The sequence below is a fragment of the Sciurus carolinensis genome, chromosome 3 (genome assembly GCF_902686445.1).
Source record: "Sciurus carolinensis chromosome 3, mSciCar1.2, whole genome shotgun sequence".
NCBI classification, from domain to species: Eukaryota; Metazoa; Chordata; class Mammalia; order Rodentia; family Sciuridae; genus Sciurus; species Sciurus carolinensis.
The window spans coordinates 69,388,778-69,416,151 of NC_062215.1; the positions used below are offsets into that span (position 1 = coordinate 69,388,778).

Consider the following 27,374-nt stretch of genomic DNA (forward strand, 5'->3'; position numbering starts at 1 on the left):
GAATTCAAGGTTATTCAGCAAACATTTATTGAGCTTCTTTGCTATTTTGGGTTATGGCTGAGAACTTGATGAATGAGATTGCTATGCTTAGGGAGTTTACCTCCTAGTAGGAGGACAGATTGTGAGCAACTGAAGAGCATATGAACGGGATGACTGCATATGGTGTCATGATGGAAGTAAACAGGTGATGTGACAGAGCACAGAAATGGAGCAGGAATGGCCCAAGGCTGAGTGGCCAGGGAGGGCCTCCGAGGGAGGCGAGGAGTTGTGTTGTGAGCAGAGGGATGTTTGGAAAACTGAAGGGAGGACAATGTGGGAAGAACAGGGAGTTTTTGTGGTTGTACTATTAAGGGTCAAGGACATGGGGAGAAAGAAAGTACCTCATAGCAGCCAAAAGAAGCAAGATTTAAGGGGAAGGGAAGGGAATATTTGCCTCCATGGAAAATACAGTGTATTGTGTTGCTAAAGCTAGCACACTCAGCAGGTGAGGCATGTTAAATGCTTTACCCACTTAAGATTTTCAACTTGGGATGGGCTTATTGGGATGTAACCTCATCTAACTCGAGGAGCATGTGTATCTGGAAGAACTTGTTTTTTATTTTTATGGGAAATTCCAGAGCATGCTGTTTGCTGATGGGGATGATCTAGTAGAGGAGGAGATATTAAAGAACCAGATGAAAGAGCTGCCTCAGGGGACAATTTCACCAAGACAAGAGAATGACTGAGATCTGAGCCCCCTCCCCACCACACCAGTGGACAGATAACCTCTGCATGGGAAGAAGAAGGACTTTCTCAATTGATATGACGGATATGATGCTGAAGATGCACACACAGGGGACCAGGAACTGGGCCTTGGATGACCCTCCCTGTTTCCACCTGTTCTTTAGTTTCTGTCTCCTGCAGTCCAGATACGCACAGCTGTGCTCTGCCTGAGATTTCCATCAACACCAAACTTGTAATCTTTCTTCACTTCCGAAACCTGCTTCTTCTCCTGGCCTTGCACAGTGGTAGGTATTTAATTATTGATGACTGATTAATTTAATGCTACTGAAAGTAGTATGATGTACCATCAATGCAGTCTCCTTATTTATTCAGATCTTAATAAAAAACATATTTTCCTAATGCAGTGGCTTATACATCAGAGAGTGATTGCATGTGTTCTTGTATTTTCTTACAGAGTAGGAAGGATAGGCAGTCTGGATCCACCTTTACAAAGAAGGAAACAGAGGTTTGGAGAAGTTGCTCAAGTGCAGAATGTTTTTCATTCTAGAAAGCTCATTTTCTAACACTGTTCAACATTTTGATTTGCCATCAGAAAAAGGGAATTGGCAGTGAACTTATCTTTTAGTCTATTGGGAGCAGAATGCAGTTTCCAACGCTCATGTGTGCATTATTTCTTTAGAGAGACATGTTTAAGAAGCAAAGAAAAATGTTCTAAGAGATAAACCTATTTCAGGTCAAACAATGATTAGCTCAGAGAAGGTGGGGATGAAAAGATATTGATATATTCTGCACACAGAACAGTACACAACCCATAGCCCAGTGAAATGGCCACTGGGTTGTACTGTGAAGGAGGAGCACTCCAAAAAAGCAAACAAAAAAACAAACAAAGGCAATACACATCATGAGTGTACCCCTGGGGTCAGGACCAGGGTTTCCTTTAGCTTTCTCTTATCTTTTCATTTTTTCCAATATGAAAGGAGTGCCTTCAGTTTGTCCACTGATATCATTGGGTCCATATCTAGGTATCCAATCAAGAGCTGCACCTGGGCAGAACTTGATAACACCTGTCCAAGGCACAACCTCTGGTCATACCTGATATTCTGTCTGGTTCTCACAGGCTCTATTGTGTTATTTGTCAGAATATGTTACATGGGGCCACTCTCTTTCTTAGGCTGAATCTCCTTAGGAAAAAGTACTGTTTCTTTCATAGAAAGATAATGAATATTTAATTAAGCACCATATTCCTGGGTACCAGAAAGGACTGGAGAATCATTCCTCACTTTACATATGAGGAATTCAAGACTCCACACGTTGAGACTTGGTGATCAGATGTGAGAGACAAGCTGACCAACCCCAGTCTGTCCTGAGTCTGAGCCCTGCCTGGGTTCTCATAGGCTTCCACAGGTTTTTCTCCTGCATAATCCCTCATACCCCATTTCTCTTCCTACTGCCCAGAACTGACTGTCAAGACTTTTTGTGGGAGAACATTTTCAGAAGCATTGACCAAAAAAAAAAAAAAAAAAAAAAAGACTTCTTTCTGTTCAACTGTTTAATTATATTTCTGTCCATTGCAAGATTTCTATTTTTATTGGTGGTTGAAATGCTAAATCCCCAGGGAGAACAAATTATGCCATTAGCCATTAGTCATCAATTATCTCAATGGAACTACTTTCCATTTTATTTATTTATTAATTTTTATTATTTTTATTTTGTTTTTAGATATACATAAGAGTAGGGTGCATTTTGACATATTGTACATACATGGGATGCAGACCATTACAATTTTGATCCTATTCTTGTGGTTGAACATGTTGTAGAGTTACACTGGTCGTGTATTAATATGTGAATATAGGAAAGTTATGTCCAATTCATTTAATGTCTTTCCTGTTCCCATCCCTGTCCCTTCCCTTCATTCCCCTTTGTCTAATCCAATGAACTTCTACACATTCCTTCTTTATCTTCCCTTGTTAGGTGTTAGTATCGACATTTCAGAGAGAACATTTGACCCTTGGTTTTTAGGGGGGTAGCATATAGTCTCCAGTTCCATTCATTAACTAACAAATGCCATAATTTCATTCTTCTTTATAGCCCAGTGATATTCCATTGTGTAAATATATCATATTTGCTTTATCTCTTCATCTGTTGAAGGGCACCTAGGTTGGTTCCATAGCTTGACTATTGTGAATCTAGCTTCTGTAAACATCGAAGTGGCTGAATCACTGTAGTATGCTGATTTTAAGTCTTTTGGGTATAACCAAAGAGTGGGTCAAATGGTGGTTCTGTTCCAAATCTGCTAAAGAATCACCATACTGCTTTCCAGAGTGGTTGCACCAATTTGCAATCCCACCAGCAACATATGAATGAACATTTATCCTCACATCTTCGCCAACATTTATTGTTAAATGTCTTCTTGATAATTGCCATTCTGACTGGAGTGAGATGGAATCTCAGTGTAGTTTTAATTTGAATTTCTCTAATTGCTAGAGATGTTGAACATTTTTTCAATTGTTTTTCCATTCATATTTCTTCTGTGAAGTGATCGTTCAGTTCCTTTGCCCATTTATTGATTGGGTTATTTGTTTTTTTGTTTTGCTTTGTTTTTGTGGTGCTGGGGATTGAACCCAGGGCCTTGTGCTTGTGAGGTGAGCACTCTACCAACTGAGCTGTATCCCCAGCCCTATTTGTTTTTTCGTTGTAAAGTTTTTGGAGTTCTTTATATATCCTGGAGATTTATGCTCTATCTGAGGTGCGTGTGGTAAAGATTTTCTCTCATTCTGTAGGCTCTCTGTTCATGTTCTTGATTGTTTCCTTTGCTGTGAAGAAGCTTTTTAGTTTGATGCCATCCCATTTCTTGACTCACTCTTCCTTCCTTCCTTCCTTTTCTCTTTCTTTTTTTCTCTTCTTTCTTTCTTTCTTTCTTTCTTTCTTTCTTTCTTTCTTTCTCTCTTTCTTTCTTTCTTTCTTTCTTTCTCTTTCTTTCTCTTTCTTTTTCTTTCTTTCTCTCTTTCTCTCTTTCTCTGTTTCTCTCTCTCTTTCTTTCTTTCTTTCTTTCTCTCTTTCTTTCTCTCTCTTCCTTTTTACTTTTTTTTGGTACTGGGGATTGAACTCAGGGGCACTCAACCACTGAGCCACATCCCCATCCCTATTTTGTATTTTATTTAGAGACAGGGTCTCACTGAGCTGCTTAGCACCTTGCTTTTGCTGAGGCTGACTTTGAACTTGGGATCTTCCTGCCTTAACCTCCCGAGCTGCTAGGTTTACAGGCGTGTGCCACCATGCCTGACCATTTATTGATTCTTGATTTTACTTCTTGTGCTCAGGAAGTCTGTTCCTGAGTCAATATGATGGAGAGTTGGGCCTACTTTTTCTTCTAGTAGATGCAGAGTCTGGTTTAATGCCACAGTTATTGATCCATTTTGAGCTGAGTTTTGTGCAGAGTGAGATATAGAGGTTCAATTTCAATCTACTACAGAGGATTTTCGGTTTTCCCATCACCATTTGTTGAAGAGGCTATCTTTTCTCCAATGTATGTTTATGGAGCCTTTTTCTAGTATGAGATAACTGTATTTTTAAATTTTTTTTCACGGTGCTGGGGCTTGAACCCAGGGCCTTGTGCTTGCAAGGCAAGCACTCTACCGACTGAGCTATCTCCCCAACCCCGAGATAACTGTATTTATGTGGGTATGTCTCGATATCTTCTGTTCCATTGGTCTTCAATTCTACTTTTGTGCCAATACTATGCCGCTTTTGTTACTATAGCTCTGTAGTATAATTTAAGGTCTGGTATTGTAATGCTTCCTGCTTCACTTTTCTTGCTGAGTATTTGCTTTGGTTATTCTGGGCTTCCTATTTTTCCCAAGTGAATTTCATGACTGCATTTTCTATTTCTATGAAGAACATCATTAAAATTTTAATAGGAATTGCATTAAATTTGTATAACACTTTTGGTAGTATGACCATTTTGACAAATTAATTCTGCCTATTCAAAAGCATGGGAGATCTTTCCATTCTTCTAAGGTCTTCTTCAATTTCTTTCTGTAGTGTTCTGTAGTTTCATTGTCAAGATCTTTCTCCTCTTTTTTAGATTGATTCCCAAGATTTTTTTTTTTTTGAGCTGATTGTGAATGGAACAGCTTTCCTGATTTCTCTTTCAGCTGATTCGTCATTGGTGTGCTAGAACACAATTAATGTATGGATGTTAATTTTATATCCTGCTACTTTGCTGAATTCATTTATGAGTTCTAGAAGCTTTTTGGTGGACTTTTTGAGTCTGTCTTCTAAATATAGAATTAAGTTGTTGGCAGATAAGGATAGTTTGAGGTCTTCTTTTCCTACTCATATCCCTTGAATTTCTTTCTTTTGTCTAATTGCTCTGGCTAGGGTTTTAAGGACTGTGTTGAATGGAAGTGGTGAAAAAGGGCATCCATGTCTTGTTCTAACTTTTAAAGGGCATGCTTTCAATTTTTCTCCATTTAGAATGGTGTTGGCTTCAGCACATACAGCTTTAACAATGTTGAGGTTTCTTTCTATTATCCCTAGTTTTTCTGGTGTTTTTAACATGAATGGATACTGTATTTTGTCATATGCTTTTCCTGCAACTCTTGAGATAATCATGTGGTTCTTGTCTTTAAATTTGTTGATGTGATGAATTACATTTATTGATTTCCTCGTGTTGAACCAACCTTGCATCCCTGGAATGAACTCTACTTGATCATGGTGCACTGTCTTTTAAATATGTTTTTTATGTAATTTGCCAGTATTTTATTAAGAATTTTTGCCTTTATATTCATGAGGAATATTGGTCTGAAGTTTTCTTTCCTTCTACTTTTAGTAAAGGAGTGATTTCCACATTATATTGTTTGATATTAGTACATATTGCAGAAAAAGAAACTCAGCTTGTGTTGTATTAACTCTAAGAAATTGTTTCCTTTTTAATAGGATTTCTCCACACCTTGGGCTCTCCCAAATAGCATTTCTTAACATGTATATGAAAAGGTAAATTTCTGAAGGATTAGTTCTGGGTGCTTTTGCTCTCTGGGAAAGTCTCTGAAAAACAGTGCTGAATTTTCCAGGAAGATGTGGATTTGTGCTGGCCCCACACTCAGAAGCTCAGTGGCCCTGGGTAAGCTGTGAATTGCTTTAAGGTTCAATTTCCTTATCCAAAAGAACGTTAATAATCCTTACCTCACATTAAATGAGAAAACATGAATTCTTTTTAATGATAAAAACTGCAGATATGAAACATGACCATCTCGTTTACCAGGTGACTTTAGTATTAGTATTTGTTCATTCCTCACAACTTTGTTGGGCACCCACTACCAAGAGGTAGGACTCTGGAGCTTGTGGAGCTCAGTGTTCATGGACCAGGTGACCCGCTCACATTGCTTGTTTCCAGATTTAAGTCTGATAGATGGATCATGTGGCAAATGCCCACACTCTGTGTTGGGGGCATGGGACTCAACAAAAGAGAGAGAGAGAGACAATATATAAACTGGATTATTTCCACATTTCAGTATAAAACTTTCTTGGTAACTGCTGGATATGATTGTGCATATTTTATTTCTGACTTAAATTTACATTTCTAAGAGTGGTTTTTTTTTAATGTTGATGGACTTTTATTTTATTCATTTATTATAAGTGGTGCTGAGAATTGAACCCAGTGCCTCACACATGCTAGGCAAGTGCTCTACCACTGAGCCACAACCCCAGCCCTGGTTGGTTGTTTTGTGTGCTCTTTTCTTTAGTTTTAGATCAGGGATGGGCTCATACGTTTTTGTTATGCTTGACTTGGCTTTATTTTGTTAATATTTTTGTTATCACTTTTGTCTACATTCTTCCATGAAAAGTTTGCTATTTATTTCTAGTCTTTCTCGCCTCTAATGATACTTTCATAGTTATGAATATTCCTTTGGAAGACTCTTTGCCTATACCTGTATTTTTGGCTATGCAACATCATCACTTATTCCTCTAAGTAGCTTTAAATTTCAGTTTTTATTTCTTTTTATCCTAAGAGTTATTGATAAGTTTTATTCTATTTTATTTTATTTTTTTTTAGTTTTTAGAGTTAATTGATTTTTTTTGCTTATTATTTTATTTATTTATTTTATTATTGACTTTTACTGCATCACAGAGAATAATTGTAGCCCTTATGATTTCTACTTTAGGGGATAATTTGACATTTTCTTTGTGACTCTCTATATGATCAACTTTTGAGATTTTGTGAAAATGATATATGTTCACTACTTATATGGAACAAAATTTTATGGGTACCCATAAACACACATGGTTTAGAAGTCAATATTTATTGATTTGGTGATGTACTGGCCATGGGATAAGAAAGGAGGGGCAATTTATAGATAATTTCAAGTTCAGATTTGTGTAACTGACTGATGGAGATTCCACTGAGATAGAGACACCAGAGAAAGTCCTAGCTGGTGAAGGTCAAATGGTAGGTTCAGCTGGACAAGGTAATTTTCCTGTAGTTTTGTGATACCCAAGAGGAGGAACCAAAGTAGGGGAGGATGGCTGGTTAACTGATCTGGAAGCTACAGGTAAGGTCAGCACTGGGCACAAAAATGGATGATGCTTTGTCATGTAGATGACATCTGTGGCTAGACAGAGAGAAAAGAAATAGGGGTAAGAGGTAAGAGTGGCATTGAGCAACTGACACTCAGAGGTGGCCAAGGAGCAGCTTGGGAGTCTAGAGACATGGGGAGATAGTTCCAGGAGGCTGTCCTCACAGAAACCAGGGAAGAGTCTATTTCCAGAACAAGATCTGGATGAAAGTCAGCTGTTTTTTTTTTGTTGTTGTTTTTTGTTTTTGGGATGCCATTTTGATTGAATTAAAAGGAAATGATATTGTTTTATTGCTGCTTCTTTTTTATAGCTGAGATTTTTCTTCTATAATTCCAAACATCTTTTCCACAAAATAAAGAGGTTTTTTTGACTGAACTGCCTGGGGATACTCTTCACTAAATTCATTAGTAGATGAAGTGGGTGCTGAAAATTTAAAGTTATGCTAATGAAAAATTTTTATGGTTGTGGGGGAGGCAATGTCGACACAGGATTTCAGCATTATTCCACCATGCAGTGATTTTAGTATTCATCATGCACCTTTATGCATGGTCTGTACCATGCCTGTTAATCACTGTTAACAACAGCGTGTGTCTGAGATCCGGGCAGGAAGCTCTGTGGTGAGGATGACAGTCGCTCACCAGAGTTAACCAAGATGAAGTGGTGGTAGACACTCCATTTAAAGTCTCACTTAGCATTTTTAATTCACCTCACCTTGGGTGGCAAATGCAGTTTGCATAATTCATGAGAGGGGTTATGGTGGGAAAAAACACAGCAGAAGGAAAGAAGCACAAGCAAATTGATTTTCTTTTAGAAAATGCAAAAACAGCTGGTGGAAGGAACTGCCAAACATAAAATCACAGTTTTTATGTCAGAGCTTAAAAGGACCCCAGAGAGCCATCATTTGGCTCACTTCTCTCATGACACACTGGGAAGAACCAAAGGGTCCAAGGTCACCTAGTGTCCTTGAGAATGTCACCCCCTGGGAGTTAGGGCTGCCACTACCAGATCATCATAGTGTCTGCTCTGAAGCCCAAGTGGCAAATACCTGTACTGCTCATCATTTGACCTGTTCCCTCCACTGAGAGTGTTTTCCCACTAGGTTGACTTGTCATTAAGTGCTCTGTGCTCGCCTGCGGCCCTCTCTGCCCCTTTGAGCAGCGGACATTCCCAAGCCTCAGTCAGATTTCCCAATGTCTGCCGATCTGTCTAAACCAATAGGGCAGGTGCCCAGCTTAAAAGCCAGGGCCCCCTGCATGAACCTGGCAAGACCCCAAAATCTGACTTGTACTGGGCCTTGTTAGTTAGTGCCCTTGTTGGGCTTCAGAAAATGACTACCCAAAATAGACCACTTTGGACTCTGAATGGAGAGTACCTGGGGAACAGCAAATGCAGGGAAGGGCTTCCCTGATGTTCCCTTATCTACTTGAGAACAGATCTGTCAAAGAGGATCACAACTGCCTCTTGCTGAAATTTCATTACCCAGGTAAGATTAAACTCATATCACAGAGGAAGAGACTGAAAAGGAAACCCCAGACCTAGAGCACAGAGGAAGTCTGTTCTAGGGCATTTTCTGTTCTCTGGGTTCATTCATCTTCCCTAAAAGTCATTTATTCTACCACTTTCCTCTCCTCTATGGAGAGGGTATTCAAGCCTCAACCTCTGACCCTGCTTTGAGTTTCATATTTCCATATTGCTCTGGTGAACATTGGCATGCTTAAAATTTGCATGCCTTTTCTCTTGTTAATCTGTCTATTGTCAGTTTATTTCGGCAGACTCAAGTATCCAACTCTCAGAGAGAAAGTTCGACCTTCCCTGTACTCTCCTCTATGGAGGTACCTGTGTATGTCCAGGAAGAGACACTGAAGGCCTGAGTGCTGCCCAGGTCCACAGGATGGGCCACCGTGCATCAGCACATGCCTGTGCCCTGCACCAACCTTCAGAGCATAAAATATCTGTTCCCGCTTCCCTCTACCTTCCAAATCTTATGCAAGTTGCATTCTATGGCCAGGGGTACCTGGAACCACACAGGGGCAAGGACTGGGAAGTGTAGTCCTAGTGTTCTTTCACAGACATGGTGCAAACTGCCACAGGAATGCAAGGAAGAGAAAGCAGTGTTTTAAGAAGACAGTGAACCTAATTTTTGATATGTTGAAACTGTGGTATCTCTATGACTTGCTAGAAAGAACTCTGGTGGACAAAAGACAGTTCTAGAATATAGGCCTACATTTAGGAAATATTGGTTTATAAGTTGGAGTCAGCAAAGGGTTAGGGTTGTTTCAAGGAAGAAGAACCCTTGAAAACTCTGGTAATTAACTGGGCATCATGGTGCATGCCTGTCATCCCAGTAACTTGAAAGGCTAAAGCAGGAGGATGGCAAGTTTGAGTCCATCTCAGCAATTTTTTAAGACCCAGTTCAGTGCTAAAATGCCCCTGAGTTCAATTTCCTGTATCAAAAAAAAAAGAGTCTATCAGTCAAATTTACTGTATAATAAACAATCCCACAATCTCAGTGCTTTGCCGGAATTCTTATTTCTGCCTTGTCATACACATTGGTGCTTAGGTAGGAGGCTTGCTAGTTTGAGGCCAACCTGGGCACCTTAGCAAGATGCCATCTCAAATATTAAAAATCGAAAATAAGTAAATAAATAAATAAACAAACAAATAAATAAATAAGTCATTGATGTCCTACTTTATGTAAACAGATCGAGGGTAGAGTACTTTCCTGTATTTGCTTCTTATTTGCCTTCAGGCAATGATCCTTATGCAAAAAAGGCACATTTCGGAGGTGACATATTCTGGCCTGCATAATGCTGAGTTTGGTGGCCACCTCTCAGCCCTGGCTCTGCTTCCATCTCCTCAGTCAGTAACTTGCCTCATGGAGCAGCCACTGCAGGGGACATGCCTGTCTTGTGATAGGGAAGAGCAAGCTGGTAAGTTTTAATTGTTTTTTAAGTGTTAGCTGAATGTGCAACAGATAACTTGTACTTCCTCTGTATTTGCTGAGAGTCTCATGGATGACCATATACCAGTGTGGTAGGGATTTGCCCCTCCCACACGGGGCACCAATTATACACTCTGTCTCAGTGCCCAACTGGGGACAAAATGATCCTGACATGGTATAGAGGAAAAGATCAGAGAGACCAGAAAAAAAATTCACAGAAAATCACTGAACTTAAATTAGAGGTAGGTAAATCACAAAGGCGAGCTACCTCATTAGCAGGCAGGTAGGGTGGGGTGTTGGTGGAGGCACCAGGCACATTGGATGGTGAGTGAGAGGCTGCTGGGAGTGCTGGGCCCTAATGCAAATGTCATTGCTGCAAAATGTGGCCTCAATGCATTAGCCTTCGTCCTGGAAAGAAATCTCTCTAAGCATTAAGTCTGATTTCTTAACTGAATATGAGTTGTAAATAATTGATTTCTCCCCCAGGCTATAATTTCCAAAAGAACTCTCTCATTTTCTTATTAATGTGTAGCTTAGATGAGGAAGAGTTGAATTAAGATGCTGACTTATTCAGAGACAGCTTTGACTGCTGCTTACAAAGAACCACAAACATTCACAGCACAGATCATACACCTGATCACAGGTCATGCAATGAAGACTTAAAATTTAAAAAGCTGTTCCCACAAAACGCAGGCCTGACAATAACGCATGGCAGAGCATGAAGGAAGGTTTGTGTAGAGTGAGGGGGAAAAGGGTCCGAATTTGGTAGGTGCCTGCTGGCCACAAGTCCTGGTGGTTGAGGGAAGAGACCTTCCTATCTCAGAGATCAAAGTTTGTTTATTTGTTTTGATGCTGGAGATGGAATCCATGGCCTCACACATGCTGAGCAAGTGCTCTACCACTGAGCCACACCCTTTGCCCTGCGATTTTTTTTTTTCCCCTGTGGAGGCAGAGAGTAAACACTTCAGGCTGAACTGTACCAGACTACATGGTTGGTCCAGACACAGGAAACAAATGGAAGCAGACTTTCCATGGGAAATGGGTTTTCTGCAGCTCCCTCATTGTCCCTCTTGGTCTAGTGTCTTTGACTCAAAGTAAGCCTGGCCCATTTAGCTTCCCTTTCTCCCCTAGTCTGCAGTTGTTTGTGTGCCTTTAAGGAGAAATGGAGCTGCTAGTTACCCAAGATCTGCAGTGACCCTTCCTTTCCATCACTACTGGCCTCCAGCAGTGACTGCCTGTGAATCACCTCAAATAGCACTAAATTCAATAACAATGGCTACAAAACAAACCACATGTGCCCCTGCAGCTGGTCTGCTTCTGGGTCCTCTGCCAACCTCACCTGCTGCTTAAGGGTGAAGCTGCTTATCACATTGGGTTGACTCCCCTGATGTAGCTTTAGTGAATAATAAGCACAACCTTCCTCCTTGAAAAATGCTCTAAGACACATATCCAAGGATAAGAGTAAGTACGATGTCACACAGGTGGGTGGCATGGGTTGATCCATGGGTACTAAGTTACAGTTAGATACCAGCAAGGAGTTCTGGTATGCTGTTGCACAGTATTGTGACTATTGATAACAATAATGTACTATATATTTTATGGAGTTTAAAGAACTAGAAAAGGCAATCAGCAATCATGAAATTCATTTGGAAAAATAAGACACCCAGAATAGCCAAAGAAATCCTTAGCAAGAAGAGTAAAGCAGGAGATATCACAATACCAGACTTTAAACTATACTACAGAGAAATAGTAACAAAAAAGGCATGGTATTGGTACTAAAATAGACAGGTGGACCAATGGTACAAAACAGAAGACACAGAGACAAACCCACACAAATACGGCTCTCTCATAATAGACAAAAACACAGAAAATATACATTGGAGAAAATATAGCCTCTTCAACAATGGGTGCTGGGAAAAGTGGAAATCCATTGTTGTCAGATGTGGGTTGGCCTCTCGGGAAGGGAGTGAGTGCGACGGTGCCCCTTTGCCCAGACACTGGGAGCCAAGTTCTGTGATGCAGACTCAATTTATTCAGGAAGTGCAATAGTTTATATATGGCGTGAGAACCAATCATTTTAATGAGATAGCCAGGCCACTGTTCAGGTTACATGTTTATGCTACCGTACTACAGGGAAGAGCAGACTTCTACTGGGGACCAGGGAGGCCCAAGAGGCATTGGGTCATCACAGAGTGTTCTCATGTGACATGAAGAGAGAGTCCTGTGTTCTGTGCTCAAGCCCAGTCCATACCTTGGATCCATGCCTGGTACACCCCAGGATTCTCCTCAATCCATATGTAACAAAATGAAATTAAAACTCTCTCTCTCACCCTGCCCCCAAAACAACTCAAAGTAGATCAAAGACTTAGGCACTAGAACAGAGCTCCTATGCCTAAAAGAAGAAAAAATAGACCCAAATCTTCATCATGTTGGTTTAGGGCCTGACTTCCTTAACAAGACTCCTAAAGTGTGAGAAGTAAAATCAAGAATCAATACAGGGGATGGATTCAAGCTAAAAAGCTTCTTCTCAGCAAAGGAAACAATCAATAACATGAAGAGAGAGCTTATAGAATGGGAGAAAATCTTTACTGCACATGCACCTCAGATAGAGCACTAATCTCCAGGATATATAAAGAACTTAAAAAACTTAACACCAAAAAAAAAAAAAAACAAATAACTCAATCAATAAATGGGCTAAGGAACTGAGCAGACACTTCACAGAAGAAATATGAATGGTCAAAAAAATTTTAAAATGTTCAACATCGCTAGCAATTAAAGAAATGCCCAACAAAACTACTCCAAGATTTCATCTTACTCCAGTCGGAATGGCAATTTTCAAGAATAAAAGCAAGAAATCAAAGCAAGAATCAATAAATGGGATGGACTCAAACTAAAAAGCTTTTTTTCAGCAAAGGATACAATCAAGAATGTGAAGAGAGAGCCTACAGTGTGGGAGAAAATCCAATATATGGGCCAGGGAACTGGACAGACACTTTGCAGAAGTAGACACACAGGCAATTAATAAATATATAAAAAAGTGTTCAACATCTCTAGTAATTAGAGAAATGCAAATTAAAACAACTCTAAGATTCCGTCTTACTCCAATTAGAATGGCTATTATCAAGAACACAAACAATAGTAGATGTTGGCGTGGATGTGGGGAAAAAGGCACACTTTTACATTGCTGGTGGAGTTGCAAATTGGTGCAGCCACTCTGGAAAGCAGTGTGGAGAATCCTCAGAAAACTTGGAATGGACTCACCTTTTGACTCTGTTATCCCACTCCTCAGTTTATACCCGAAGAACCTGAAATCAGCAAACTACAGTAACACAGCCACATCAATGTTTACAGCAGCTCAGTTCACAATAGCTAGATTGTGGAACCAACCTAGATGCCCTTCAACAGATGAATGGATAAAGAAACTCTGGTGTATATATATATATATATATATATATATATATATATATATATACACAATGGAATACTATTCAGCCATAAAGAAGAATATTATTATGGCATTTGCAAATAAATGAATGGAATTGGAAAATATCATGCTAAATGAAATAAGCCAAGCCCAGAAAACCAAAGGCCAAATGTTTTCCCTGATAAGTGGAGAATGATATATAATGGGGGTGGAGGGTGGGAATGAGAGAAGAATGAGGGAACTTTAGAATATGTGAAAGGAAATGAGAGAGAGGGGGATATGAAAAATCGTGGAATGAGACATCATTACCCTATGTACATGTATGATTACATAAACGGTATGAATCTACATTGTGTACAACCATAGAAATGAAATGATGTACCCAATTTGTGTGCAATGAATCAAAATGCAGTCTGTAAAAAATTAAAAGCTAAATAAAAAAAAGAATAAAAGGAATAATAAGTGTTGGTGAGGATGTGGGGAAAAGGTACACTCATACATTGCTGGTGGGACTGCAGATTGGTGCAACCACCATAAAAACCAGTTGGAGATTCCTCAGAAAACTTTGAACGGAACCACCATTTGACCCAGCTATCCCACTCCTTGGTTTATACCCAAAGGACTTAAAACTAGCATACTACAGTGATGCAGTCACATCAGTGTTCATAGCAGCTAGATTTACAATAGCCAAGTTATGGAACCAACATAGGTGCCCTTCAACAGATGAATGGAAAAAGAAAATGTCACACACACACACACACACACATACACACACACAATTGCATATTACTCAGCCTTAAAGAAGAATGAAATTATGTCATTTGCAGGTAATGGATGGAGGTAGCGAATATCATGCTAAGTGAAATAAGCCAATCCCCAAAAAAACAAAGGCTGAATGTTTTCTCTGATAAGCGGATACTGATCCATAGTGGGGTATGGGTAGGGAAAAATGAAGGAACTTTGGATTTTGCAGAGGGGAGGGTGGGGAGGGCTGGGGCAATGGGATGGGAAGGATGGTAGAATGAGACAGGTATTTTACCTGTATGCATGTATGATTGCACTGCTGGTGTGTCTCTGCGGATGTACAGCCAGAGGAATGAGTAGCTATGCTCCATTTGTGTACAACGTGTCAAAATGCATTCTACTGTTATGCATAACTAATTAGAACAAATAAAAATGACAAGAAGAAGTGATTTTAAATGTTTTCACCATAGAGAAATGGTGTTTGGGGAGATAGATATGTTTTCCTGGTTTTAGTAGTACACTATACATAGTATGCTACTTATACATAGTATACAAAGTATACATAATATACATATATTAAAAATCACTTGTTAACCCATTAATATGTACAGAGGTCAGTGAGGAAGGGCACAGTCAGAACTCCGCACCCTTGGTGCTCAAGACGTTGTGCGGAAAAGCCCAGATAGATCAGTGCCCAGCTGAGGACTTTAACTTTGCTCTCAACCATCAAGGATTTCTCAGGGTTGTTAATGGACTGAATGGGCAAGGGTCTGCAGGGATGCCCAAGAAAGGACAGGGCCCTTGGCTGAGTTCCTTCCTGTAGATGTTCAGAGACGGGTTTGCTGAGGGTGAGGACGAACGATGCCTACCCTACGTAGCCTTACCCAACACCCTTACTCAGGTATCGGAGATGGAGCTCTGAAGGCATGGATCTAATTTTATTTAGGGTTGCACAGGACATATATAGACACACCATCCAATCAGGTTAACATGCTTGTTAAAGTATAACAGAGTCAGCCTATAGGTGAACTGTATGTGGAGGGTCCAGGTAGTGTAAACAAACCAAGCATGCCTAAGCAAATTTGCCAGCAACAGGTCTGAGACAAAGGCCTGGGGGCATGGCAAGCTCCAGCACACAGCATGAGGCAAGGCAGCGCGGGGAGCTCACATCACAGCTTTCTGTGATGCATGTCAGAACGAGGCCTCCCCTCAGCTCAAACTCAGCCTCAGCAGCTGCAAAGACCTTCATTCCATGGCGAGTCTTTACCATGACCTCAGTTTCTCTGTTTGGCTTTCTTAGACCATGGTGTCAGCGACTGCTGTCAGATAAGCTTGAGGAATGTTGCCTACACCTTCCATGTCCAGCAGTGAACTTCATTAGGGTCACCTGTTATAGAGGGCAATGGTGGACATATTTTGCAAATGAGGAAGCCAGGGTACCAAAGACCAGACAACTGACTCAGATCCCACAGAAACTAGGTGGCAGTTCCATAATTCAGGTCAGGATTTGTCTCACCCTTGCTAGGTGACCAAGCCAAACACAGTGTACAAGGTTTATTCACCCTGCTTTCCAGTTCCTTCTGAGAGAAGTTGGAGTGCCAGTTCACTCTTCAGGTGTAGCCCTGCCTGAGATGTGGCTCTGACATGATCAGCTGCTGTGGGTGGGAGCTGGGCTTCCTGCTGGACAGGTGCTGTGGGTGTGGAGAAGTCCTGTTGGGCACCTGCTGCATAAGGATGTCCCCTGCCATTGAGGCCGCTCCTCACAGTGGTCCTTCTCATGGTAGAAGCATTATATCTGGTCACACTATTGTTGTCCTCTCACCTTGTTGTGGTACCTACAGGAATCTGTCCCTTACAACCCTCTCACTCTCAGTGCACACGGTCCCTGTCTCTACATTACCTTTGGCTGCAACTTAACTCTAAGGCTCCAATGACAGCTTATTCTAACATGGTGATTAGTGAAAGAGGAAGGGATGTATGCTCCTTTCAGGCTTGCTCTGCAAAACTTGTGCTACAGCCTCCTGTTACCTGTTTTCCTTTATGCTCACCACTTCCCACATTGAAGTAGGACTTACCCTTGGCAGGAGGGAAACAAGCTCTACACAGGTTTGCTATATATTAAAAATCCCTCCACTGCGTATGAGGGAATCCTCTGCCTATAGCCCCGAGCACTACTCTCAGCCAGTGCAATAGTTCCTGGCCTGTTGGTTCACCTCCTATCCCTGGCTTATACCGACGGGAGTAAGGCCTCGATGTGCTGCAGAGCCAGGGAGGCTGGACCACTCTACCAGCAGCACTGCAGACTTGTCAGAAGGGATGGGCACATGAGGACTTGTGGACTGGTTGGACCTCCCCATGGGACTATTTACCCTTCTGGAAATTCATATGTCACATGCGTTTATTAAGCACCATGGAACTGGTATACGTTTACTCTCCTGCACTATGTGCAATGTCATGTTTCTTCATATGTTGGAATCAGATTAGTTCTGGTTCCAAGTGAACTGCTGGAAAATTCATTGTTGGTGATATTTGATGCAGGGTTCAAGTTATTACTCCTAGGATTTTTCAAGACTACTGTGGAGGTTTGGCAGAGCAGGGTATCTGTGGAAGGGTCTCCCTGCTTCTGATGCTGGCACTATCCAGGCTGGCATGTAAACTAGCAGCTGGTAGCTCTCCCACAACAGCCTGAACACCAAGCCCTGCACTGTGGGAGCAATCAGGCCCGGGACGGCTCCAGAATCCAGAAACCCACCACGTCTCTGGCCCTCCATGAAGCTCACAGTTCATTTTCTTCCATTTGCTGAACTTCAATCCTCACTGTCTGTCTTACTGTCAATCTTTCTTACTGTCCCTCTTGCAGACCATCTCCTTTCTTTTACAAGGGGGTGATCTTGGAATACTACATCTTCTAATTTTGACCCTATATGAATAGCATCCTGGTCTTGTGTGGTTACCTGAGCAGGGAAGGGGCATAGGGGCATGTCCCTCATTCTTGCCAGTGATTTTATATATATATATATAAAATCACGATATATATATGTGTGTGTGTGTGTATATATATATATATAGTGTGTATACACACACACACCCAGCTAACGACTTTAACTTTGCTCTCAACATATAAGTATGTATAGATATGGGAGTTACATGCTCAGATAAGCATAGGGTCAGACAAGTCATGTAAGCAACTAATGCATCTGGTGGAAGGCAATAAGAAGGAATGAAGACTGGTCAACTGATAAGTATGTGCCCTATCCAAAGTCGCTGACAGTCTTGTTACCCAGTGGCTCAAGATCTTGCCCAGGGAGGAAATGGGCTGGGCCATAATACTCACTGCTTCAGAAATAATAGGAGCCAAATGGGTAGGAAAATAGGTTTATTCAAAGTCAACTTTGAAGGAAGATGAAAGAAACTTCCTGTTTCAAAATTCCATCTCTGTAAAGCTCTGTCCAAGGAAAGCTTTTAAGAGGGGAAGGAGCAAAAGAGTGTCACAAGCTCTGCCTCCTCTCAGTCCTTGTCAGAAAGAAGTTTCACAGTCCCTGGAGCCTCCTTATGGTATCAAAAGGAGCTTAGACTTCTGGGGCCAGCATCTTATATTTTCTGCTTTAGATAAACTTGTTATCTTTTTAACTGAGGAGAAGAAAAGGCATTACAGAAGGCTTCCTTTAGACTTAAGAGTACCAAACAACTAGAGCAAAATAAGGGAAAAAGATGGGGTGTGTTGGATATCATAAATATAGAGGGAAGATCAGTGGATAGAAGAAGGAGATACGGAGGGAGGGAGGAGCGGCGGGGAAGGGGAGGAAATGAGGAATGAATTTGAAAAAATTATGCCATGTGCATGTGTAAATATACCACTGTGAATTCCAGACCAGTGAAAAGGAAGACCAGCAGAGTAAAGGAGGCAGGAGGACGAGGGAAAGGGGGAACACTGGGGACCGAAATGGAGTAAATTAAATTCCATGCTTGTATGATTTTGTCAGAATGAATCCAATTATTATGTATATATAACAATAATGCATTATTAAAAGGAAAAAAAAAAAAGAAATACCAAAAAAGGATGTTAGAGATGGAGGAATGTATTGGAGGAAGGGTTGGGAGGGGTCGCATCCTCCCGGTCTCCACTCTGCCTGAAGAAGCCATTTCCAATTTCAGGTGGGGAGGGGGGCAGATTCAAGCTGTTTCATACTCTTACAAATTCTGTTCCAAGTTAAAAAATAAAAATGTTTGTGGGTCAAACCAAGTCCCATTTTACACTGCCTGGATTCCCAGAAGGGAGGATGTACTGAATGTTCCTATCACACCATCCTCACGTAGCTGTGTGGAACACTTGCCATTTTTATCCCCCTCCAAACTCAACCCTGTGCTCACTTCTCTCTGGCCTCCAACTCTAGGCCCCTTTAACAGTGTGAGCACATTTCCTCTCTGCTGCAGTTACTCATGACTCAATTTCAAATCATAAGACTCCCTTTCTGATCTTTCTTTTTTAAAATTTAATTTTATTAAAAATGTTAATAGACAAAGGATAATTGTATCTATACATCACACAAGGTGATGTTTTGATGCAGCTATACGTCGTGGAGTGAGCAAGTCGAGCTAATTAAACCCATCAACTCACATAAAAATCATCTTTGTGGTGAGAACATTTAAAATTCACTCATAGTAATTTTGAAATTCAATATATTATTCTTTTAAAAAAATTTTTTTTAGTTATTGATGGATCTTTATTTATTTATATGTGGTGCTGAGAATTGAATCCAGTGCCTCACACATTCTAGGCCACCGCTCTGCTACTGACCTATGATCCCAGCCCTCAATTCATTATTCTTAACTTTAGCCACCATGCTGTGAAATAGGTCATCAGAACTTAGTTTTTTGGTCTAACTGAAACTGTACCCTTCGACCTACCTCTTCCCTTTCCCCACTTGGCCCCCACGTCCTTCCCCAGCCTCTGGTAGCCGTCATCACATGCTCTCTGAGGTTGACATTTTAGATTCCACATGTAGGTGAGATCATGTGATATTTGTCTTTCTGTGCCTGGCTTATTTCACTTAGCGAAATATCTTCTAGATTCTTTCATGTTTGCAAGTGATGGAATTTTGTCATTTTAAAAGACTGAGTAGTATTCCATTGTGTCCAGCACATTTTAAAATATTTGCTCGTCTGCCAGTGGACACATAGGTTGATTCCACATCTTGGCTATTGTGAATGGTGCTTCAATGAATATGGGAGTGTAGACATGTTTTCAGCATATTGATTTCAATTCATTTGGCTAATATCTAAAAATGGGATTGCTGGATAATATGATAATTCCGTTTAGTTTTTTTTTTTTTTTTTTTTTTTTTTTTTTTTAAGAAACTATTACCAGAATCAAGGCTAGTGGCTGCTGGGGTTCTGACCAGCAAGATTCAGTTACCTGCTTGAATCAAAAGTAAGAGAAAATGATTTAAAAAGGAAAAATGAATTTAATCACAGTTTGACTTAAACTGGGAAGACTGCTAATTTGCCTTCCCCTATCTTACAGAAGGGTTCCAGTTTATAGGAAGTCAAGACCAGGAAATATACATATGTAGATATAGCCAGACTGGTTACAATTCCAGTTCTCTGACTTTGGTGCCACCCTCCTGGCTCCAGGCCAGAGCTTTTGGGGCATAACCAGCTTCTGTTCTCAGCATGAGACGATTGACTGCAGGAAGTTGGGATGGAGAAAATAGCTTAATAAACAGGATAGCAAGAAATGACTGGGGATAGAGAGAAAAAAAATTGAAATTTCTTTTTAAATAGATCCCATTAGGGAACCACTATACTGTTTTCCAAAATGACTGTATTCATTCGTATTCCCCTCAGCAATGTTGCAAGGTTCCCTTTTCTCTGACTCCTTACCGTAAGACTTTTATCTTTCATTTTTTGATAATAGCCATTCTAACAGGTGTGAAGTAATATTACACTGTGGTTTTAATTTCCATTTCCCTGATGATTAGTGGTGTTGAACATTTTTTTCATGTGTCTGTTGGTCATTGGTATATCTAGGGCAATGTCTATTTAGGTCCCTTACCCATTTTTTAAAAATAGGGTCATTCATTTCCTTGTATTGATTAGTTGAATTCCATATTTTGGGTATGAGCCCTTTATCTGTTGTATGATTTGCAAATATTTTCTCCCAGTCTGTGGATTGTTTTTCTTCATTCTGTAGTTTCCTTGGCTGTGCAGAAGCATTTTATTTGGATGCAATTCCAATTGTCTACTTTTGCTTTCATTGTCTGTGCTTTGGGGGTGCAATCTAAGAAATCATTGCCCAGATTATGTTGGATAGCTTTCCCCTGTTTTCTTGTAGTAATTTTATAGTTTCAGGTCTTTGATCCATCCTGAGTTGATTCCTGTCTATGATGTGAGAGAAGGATTAAACTTCGTTCTTTGCAGGTGGAGATCCAGTTTCCCAATAAACACCATTTATTAAAAGACTGTCCTCTCTCCACTGTGTGTTCTTGGAACATTTGTAGAAAATTAAATTGAATGCACAAATTTAATTTTGGGCTCTCCATCCTATTTCATGGCTTGATGTGTCTGTTTGACCTTTTTTGCTTCTCATTTTTTGATAGGGTTAGTTCCTGTCCAGAGAACATTAGATGTCCTACACATAACAAACAAACAAACAAACAGTTTCAGGAAATCAGTAACAGGAACCAGGAGTGATGATGAACACCTGTAATTCCAGAGACTCAGAAGGCTGAGGCTGGAGGATTGAACGTTCTAGGCCAGCCTCAGCAACTTAGCGAGAACTTGTTTGGAAATTTTAAAAAAGGTGGCTGCAGGGATGTAGTTCAGTGGTATAGCACTGCTGAATTTAATCCCAACACTCCCTTCCCCTAAAGAAAGAAAATCAGTGACAGTACATAAAGGTTTTTTTAATCAATAAAGCACAATCCAGGAAGGAGGAGGAAGTGAATGTTCTCATGAGACCCTCATTGATTTTCTCAAAGCTCAGGCATGCCAAAAAGGCCATTTAGTCTGGGGACAAGAAAATGTGGGATCAGGTGTTAGAGTCTTGGACTCCTGACCACAGTGGGTGCAATCTGTCACAGAGTAGAAACAGGGTCAAGGGATGGATCCTGTCTCTTAAGAAATGCTCAGCAAGAAATGTTCTTGCTGTAGCTGATCTCCTCTGGGAAGAATGTCCTACCAATCAAGGGTAAGCGTCCTGATGATTCTTAGCAAACGAACTCCTGCTGTGAGACATCGGAGTTTCAGCAGGAAGCAGAAGTCACTCTCAAAACCAGCACTTTGGTTCAAGTTTATAAAGAAGGGGCGATTCATGAAAATATAACCCGACAGTCTGTGAAAGAGTAAGGCTGTGTCCTGAGGCTGGCAACTGCAGTCTCTGTCACCAGGGAGTCCCTTCTGGTCAGGCCCAAAGGGTGAGCAGAAGGGGCAGTTTTCAGAACCTAGAAGGGGCTCTCATGGAGAAGGTTTGTTGCCAGAGGCTGGGGCCTCAGGGAAGAGGATGCAGCCACCTCCATTATTCCTTTCCTTCCCCTCAGGCTGACCCCCAGAGATTGCCAGATTTGCTGCAGCTTTAGGGGATTCAGTGGCCTTGACAGTTTGGATTAGAGGTTTGGTTCTGAGGGCCTGTTGGGGTCTGGCACAGGGGTGGGGGATGGCTAATGAGAAGTGATGTTTCTAACTTTGGATGACCAAGCAGGGAGTACTGGGGTACTCATTGGGAGGCACACTGGGGGAGCCCTTTGGCATTTCTCATTCTGGACCAGGCCTGTGGCTGCTGTGAACTGGGATGGTCTACTGGCTACCAGCAGGAACAGCCCGGACATTTGGCCAGTGTTCCAGGGTACACTTAGCCATTAGATCTAGGCATCCTTAGGAAACCTGGCTTGGGGATCACAGAGAGCAGACAGGGTACACACACACACACACTCTTCCACTTAACTTTCAGTCTGGCCTCTGGGGAGGCCCCATCAGATCTTTTCCTGTCATTCTCTCCTTTGTGTGTCTTCCTCCCACAACCTTCTCTACTTCAAACTTTTCCGCCTCTGCTTCTGCTCTCTCCTCTGTGGACTCAGTTTCCCTATGCCCCTGAACAAGTCTGTGCTGCTCATTTCCTGTCTCTGCTTGTACTTCTTCCAGTTTCTGCATCCCTTTCATCCCCGTTCCTTCCAGGAGATGTTCCTCTTTCATTGATTCCAGGCTGCTCTCTGCAAATATATATTCCTAGAGTAGGAGGACAGCAGAAACCAGGTGCCAGAGCCAACACTGTCATTCAACCCATTTCTCCATGAGCACCTCTTATGGTCTTAAAGATGCTTGTTTTAATTTCTAATAAGCCTTCAAGGCAGACCCTGTCTGAAATGTTGAAACCTCCAGACTGTGGGGTTGATGAATCAGTCATGTCCACTGCCTTCCCAGATCAGGATGGGAAGAGCTGACCAAACTTCAGAGTAATCGAACCATTTTTCCTAGTAACTTGTCACATCAATCTCTGATGGTTAATTTCCCAGTACCAATGAATTTAAAAATGTATCTGCAATGGTAATTTAGAAAATTCTTTTGAATAATGCTTGTTTTTTAAAAATGGTGTAGAATATGAGTATAATCCACATTCCCTGTATACTTCGAATCACCTGTAGCTCACTTATCACACTTCATACAAGGTGAATGCCACATAAATAGTTGCTGTATTCTATTGTTTAATGAATAGAGACAAGGAAGAAGTCCAAACATTCTTAGTACAAGCATACTTTTTCCCAAATATTTTTGATCCATGTTTGGGTGAATCCGAGGAGATGAAGACACCATGGATATGGAGGACTGTGTGTGTGTGTGTGTGTGTGTGTGTGTGTGTGTGTGTATGCAGATATATGTATACATATATTGTACATATGTATACACATATATGTGAGATAATAGGGTATATGTGTGTGCTGTATATGCCACATGCATACACATACATATATATCCTATGTAGCCCACACATACACATATGTTTGTGCAGGTATATGCACATAATTTCGCATATATGATATAGCACATACACATCTGTAATGTGTTTCTTCTCACGGTAAAAGTGTCGAACCTGACAAAGCCACTGCTGTCCTTATGCCTCTTAAGAGGTAGGGTTTTGAAGACAAGGCATATAAGTATTTCTATATAGGTTAAATTTTTTCTTTGATGAATATTCTGTAAAACTGGGTTTTCCATCTTTAGTTTCTGCCCTCTTACCTATCCTACACACTACTACTGTATTGACTTTCCTAGCCTTTTGTAATTAAAAAATGCTTTCTATTATAAAAGTGGTAGAAATTAATTAGAGACTTCCCAAAATATTGGAAAGAATGGCCGGCAGATTTTTAAAAAAATCACCAATAACCTTCACATCTGGAGACAATATTTGTCAAACATTGTGGGCAATTTCCACAGGAAATAGTCAAAAGTTTAGTTTGTTGGTTCATTTGGAAAGTAGAAGATACTTTCTTTTATATAACTTTCTGCCAAAAGTATTTCCAAAAATTGGTGTTTCAAGACCTTGTTTCTAGCACTGGAGATCTGGCCCCAACCCCACATACCCTCTGACTGATCTCCAGCACATATGGTCTCCAGAGTCATTGATTCATTGACTTATTCATTCAACAGATATTTCCTGAACATATACCCTGTTCTAGAAGTTGGGAGTTTACAAATCAACAAGAAGGACAGAAGTCACTGTTTCCATGGAGTTTACAATCTACCATGGGGTGATCCACAACATCCAGGTAAGCAGAGAGCAAGATTTTAGGTGGTGATTCATGCTATGAAGCAGGGGAAGGTTGGAGAGAGACAAGGTAGAGACTAGTTCTTTTATATGTGATTGTCCAAAAGACTGTATGATGTGTGGCCAGTGAGCAAATTCCAGAATGAACTAAAGCAGGCTTCCCAACACCGTTTGTAAGAAAGCCCTCTCCAACCCTCTCTGCTGGTTAGCTCAAGTTCCTCCTCTTCCAGGAAGACATCCTGTTTATCAGACCCTAAATCATTTCCCTCAGAATGACTACCAGCTACTTCCCCTTTATTTTGTGTATTTTCACTGTTAACAACTTTTCTTTCTGCAGATTTGTTTCCTCCACCAAGGCAACTCTCTTGAAGCCCAAGACTATGCCTTTTTGTTCCTGTGCAGCATGTCACCGGGAACAGCATGGTGCCAGGGTCATCGAGGGTGCTACGTCAGTGTTGTCTGAAGTTACTTTCAGGTCACTTTTGCAAGCTGCAGAGTAAAAGATACCTGTGGATAAAAGGAAGGTGCCTCATCACAGCAAAGGCAACATAAGAAAAGGTCATAGCTAACGTTATGACCAACGGTAAAAGACCAAGAGCTCTTCCTTTCAATCAGGAGCAAGACAGAAATGTCTATTTGCACAACTTCTTTCCAATACAGGGACAGTTCAAAAATTAAGGAAGAAAAAGAAATACAAGACACCCAAATTGGAATATTTTTGGAAATTTTCCAAATTTCCAAATTTGAAATTTTCTGTTTTCAGATGACATAATTTATATGTTGAAAAGCCCCAAAACTATGAAGAACTGTAAGAACTAATAAATGAGTTCAGCAAAGTTTTAGGAAATGAAACTGATACACAAAAAAATCTGTTGCTTTTCTATACAACAATGAATAATTTAAATAGGAAGTTAAGACAAAATTCCATTTCCAATAGTATAAAAAAGAATAAAACAACTAAAACTTACAAAGGAGGCAAAATACTGAAAAGTATAAAATATTGTTGAAAGAAAGAAGATAAAAAAATAAAGATACCTCATGTTCATGAACCTGAAGACTTGATATTTTTAGTATTACCCAAAGTGATCTATAGATTCAATGAAATCACATCAAAATTATAATGACTTTTTTTTTTGTAGAGAAGAAATAGGAGACTTCATTCTTAAATTCATCGGGAATCTTGAGAGAACTTGAACAGACAAAATAATCCTTTTTTAAAAAGGACAAAGTCCAAGGACTAACAATTCCTGATTTTAAACCTTATTACAAAGCTATAGCAATCAGTATGATACTAACTTTAAAGCAGACCTGAAGATCAATGGGATAGAATAGAGAGCCCAGAAATAAGCTCTTGCATGAATGGTCAAATGATTCTTAACAATGGTGCTAAGCCTACTGATTAAGAAAAGAATGGCCTCTTCAACAAATGGTGCTGGGGAAAGAAAAGGATTCCATACGTAAATGAGTGAACTTGAGGGTTATACTGTATATAAAAACAGGCTAAGTAGATTGAGGATCTAAATGTAGGAGCTAAAACTGTAAAACCTTAAGAAGAAAACAGGAACAAAATTGAAAACTTCATGTCATTGGATTTGGTAGTGGTTTCTGGGATACCACACCAAGAACAGACAATGAAGGTAAAAATAGATAAATTGAACCACAACAAAATAAAAAGCTTCAGTGTATCAAAAGACAAAATTAACAGAAAGAAAAGGCAACTAATAGAATGGGAGTAAATATTTGCAAATCATAATGTCTGCTATGGGGTTAATATCCAGAATACGTAAAGAACTCCTATCACTTAACAACCGCAACAGACCAACCGAATAATGTGATTAAAAATAAGCAAAGGACTTGAGGAGAAATTTTGCCAAAGAAAATGTACAAAATGGACAAGAAACATGAAAAGATGCTCAAGATCACTAAGTACTTAGGAAACGAATGAAAACCAAAATAAGATATCACCCCACACCCATTTGGATGGCTTCTGTCAAAAAATCAGAATAGCAAGTGTTGGTAAGATGTGGAGGAATTAGATCACTTGTGCACTGTTGGTGGGAATGTAAAATCAATTACCATGGAAAACAGTATGACAGTTCTTTAATATACATGTAAAGCATATATGCACGTATGATATATATCCATATATCCTAAAATAAATAAAAGGACACACACACACACACACACTCTTACATTGCATGATTATGGCAATTCCACACTCAGGATGTGTAACCAAAGAATTGAAAGTAGAGTCACAAAGATATATCCACATACACATTTTATAGCATTGCTATTCACAGTAGGCAAAAGGTGGAGGCAACCCAAGTGGCTACAATGGATAAATACACAAACAAAATGTGGCATATGCATACAGTGGAATATTATAAGCATAATTTGAAAAAGAAAATTCCGACATATGTTACAACATGTATGAATCTCGAGGACATTTTGTCAAATTATGAAAAGATAAGCACTGTATGATTCCACTTACATAAGAAAGTTAGAGTCAATAAAATAATAGAGACAGAAAGTATCTATGGTGCTTACCAGAGGCTGGGAGGGGGATTGGGAGTAAGGAGTTATTGCTTAAGGCATACAAAGTTTCAGTTTTGCAAGGTGAAAGAATGATGGGGAAGGATGGTGGTAATAGTAATATTATAAATGTATTTAATACCACTTAAGTGTACATTTAAAAATGTTAAGATGGTAAATTTTATGTCATGTGTATTTTACAATTAAAAATCAAATGAACAAAATGATCTGTGTGGAGAGAACAGTGGTTTTCCTGGCAGTCTCTGTGTGAGGCCCTCAGGGGACTTCTATTCCTGGGGTAGTGTACAAAGGAAGGTCCAGATGGTTTGGAGCCAGACAGCTCTGAGTTCAAGCTCTACCATAGCCATTATCGGCTGTGTGACCTTGTGGAAATTATTTAAACTCTCTTGGTTGAGTTTATGTATCTCTAACAACAGGGAAATAATACTTACCCAATACGTGTGAAAAGCTGAGCCCCGTATCTACTAGGGGTGGTCAGTGCTATTTAAGGGGCAGAGAAGATGGTGTTGAGGTATTGTAGCCCGGGAGACTGCATGGGGCGACTCACATAAGACCCCTCCTCTATGTCTGATCTTTGAAAACACAATTTGTGTGATCCTCATTAGGAAATTAAAATTTCATATAACATTCTGAGCTCAGTTGATGTATTTGTA

General features: G+C 40.3%; 1 long non-coding RNA gene across 1 annotated transcript; it reads left to right on the top strand.

The window, feature by feature from the left end:
* The first annotated feature begins 641 nt into the window (after nucleotides 1-641).
* On the top strand, nucleotides 642-27,374 carry LOC124980683 (uncharacterized). The gene is made up of 3 exons (XR_007107850.1): nucleotides 642-1,007; nucleotides 24,051-24,169; nucleotides 24,506-27,374. It is a non-coding gene; the product is annotated as an uncharacterized LOC124980683 (long non-coding RNA).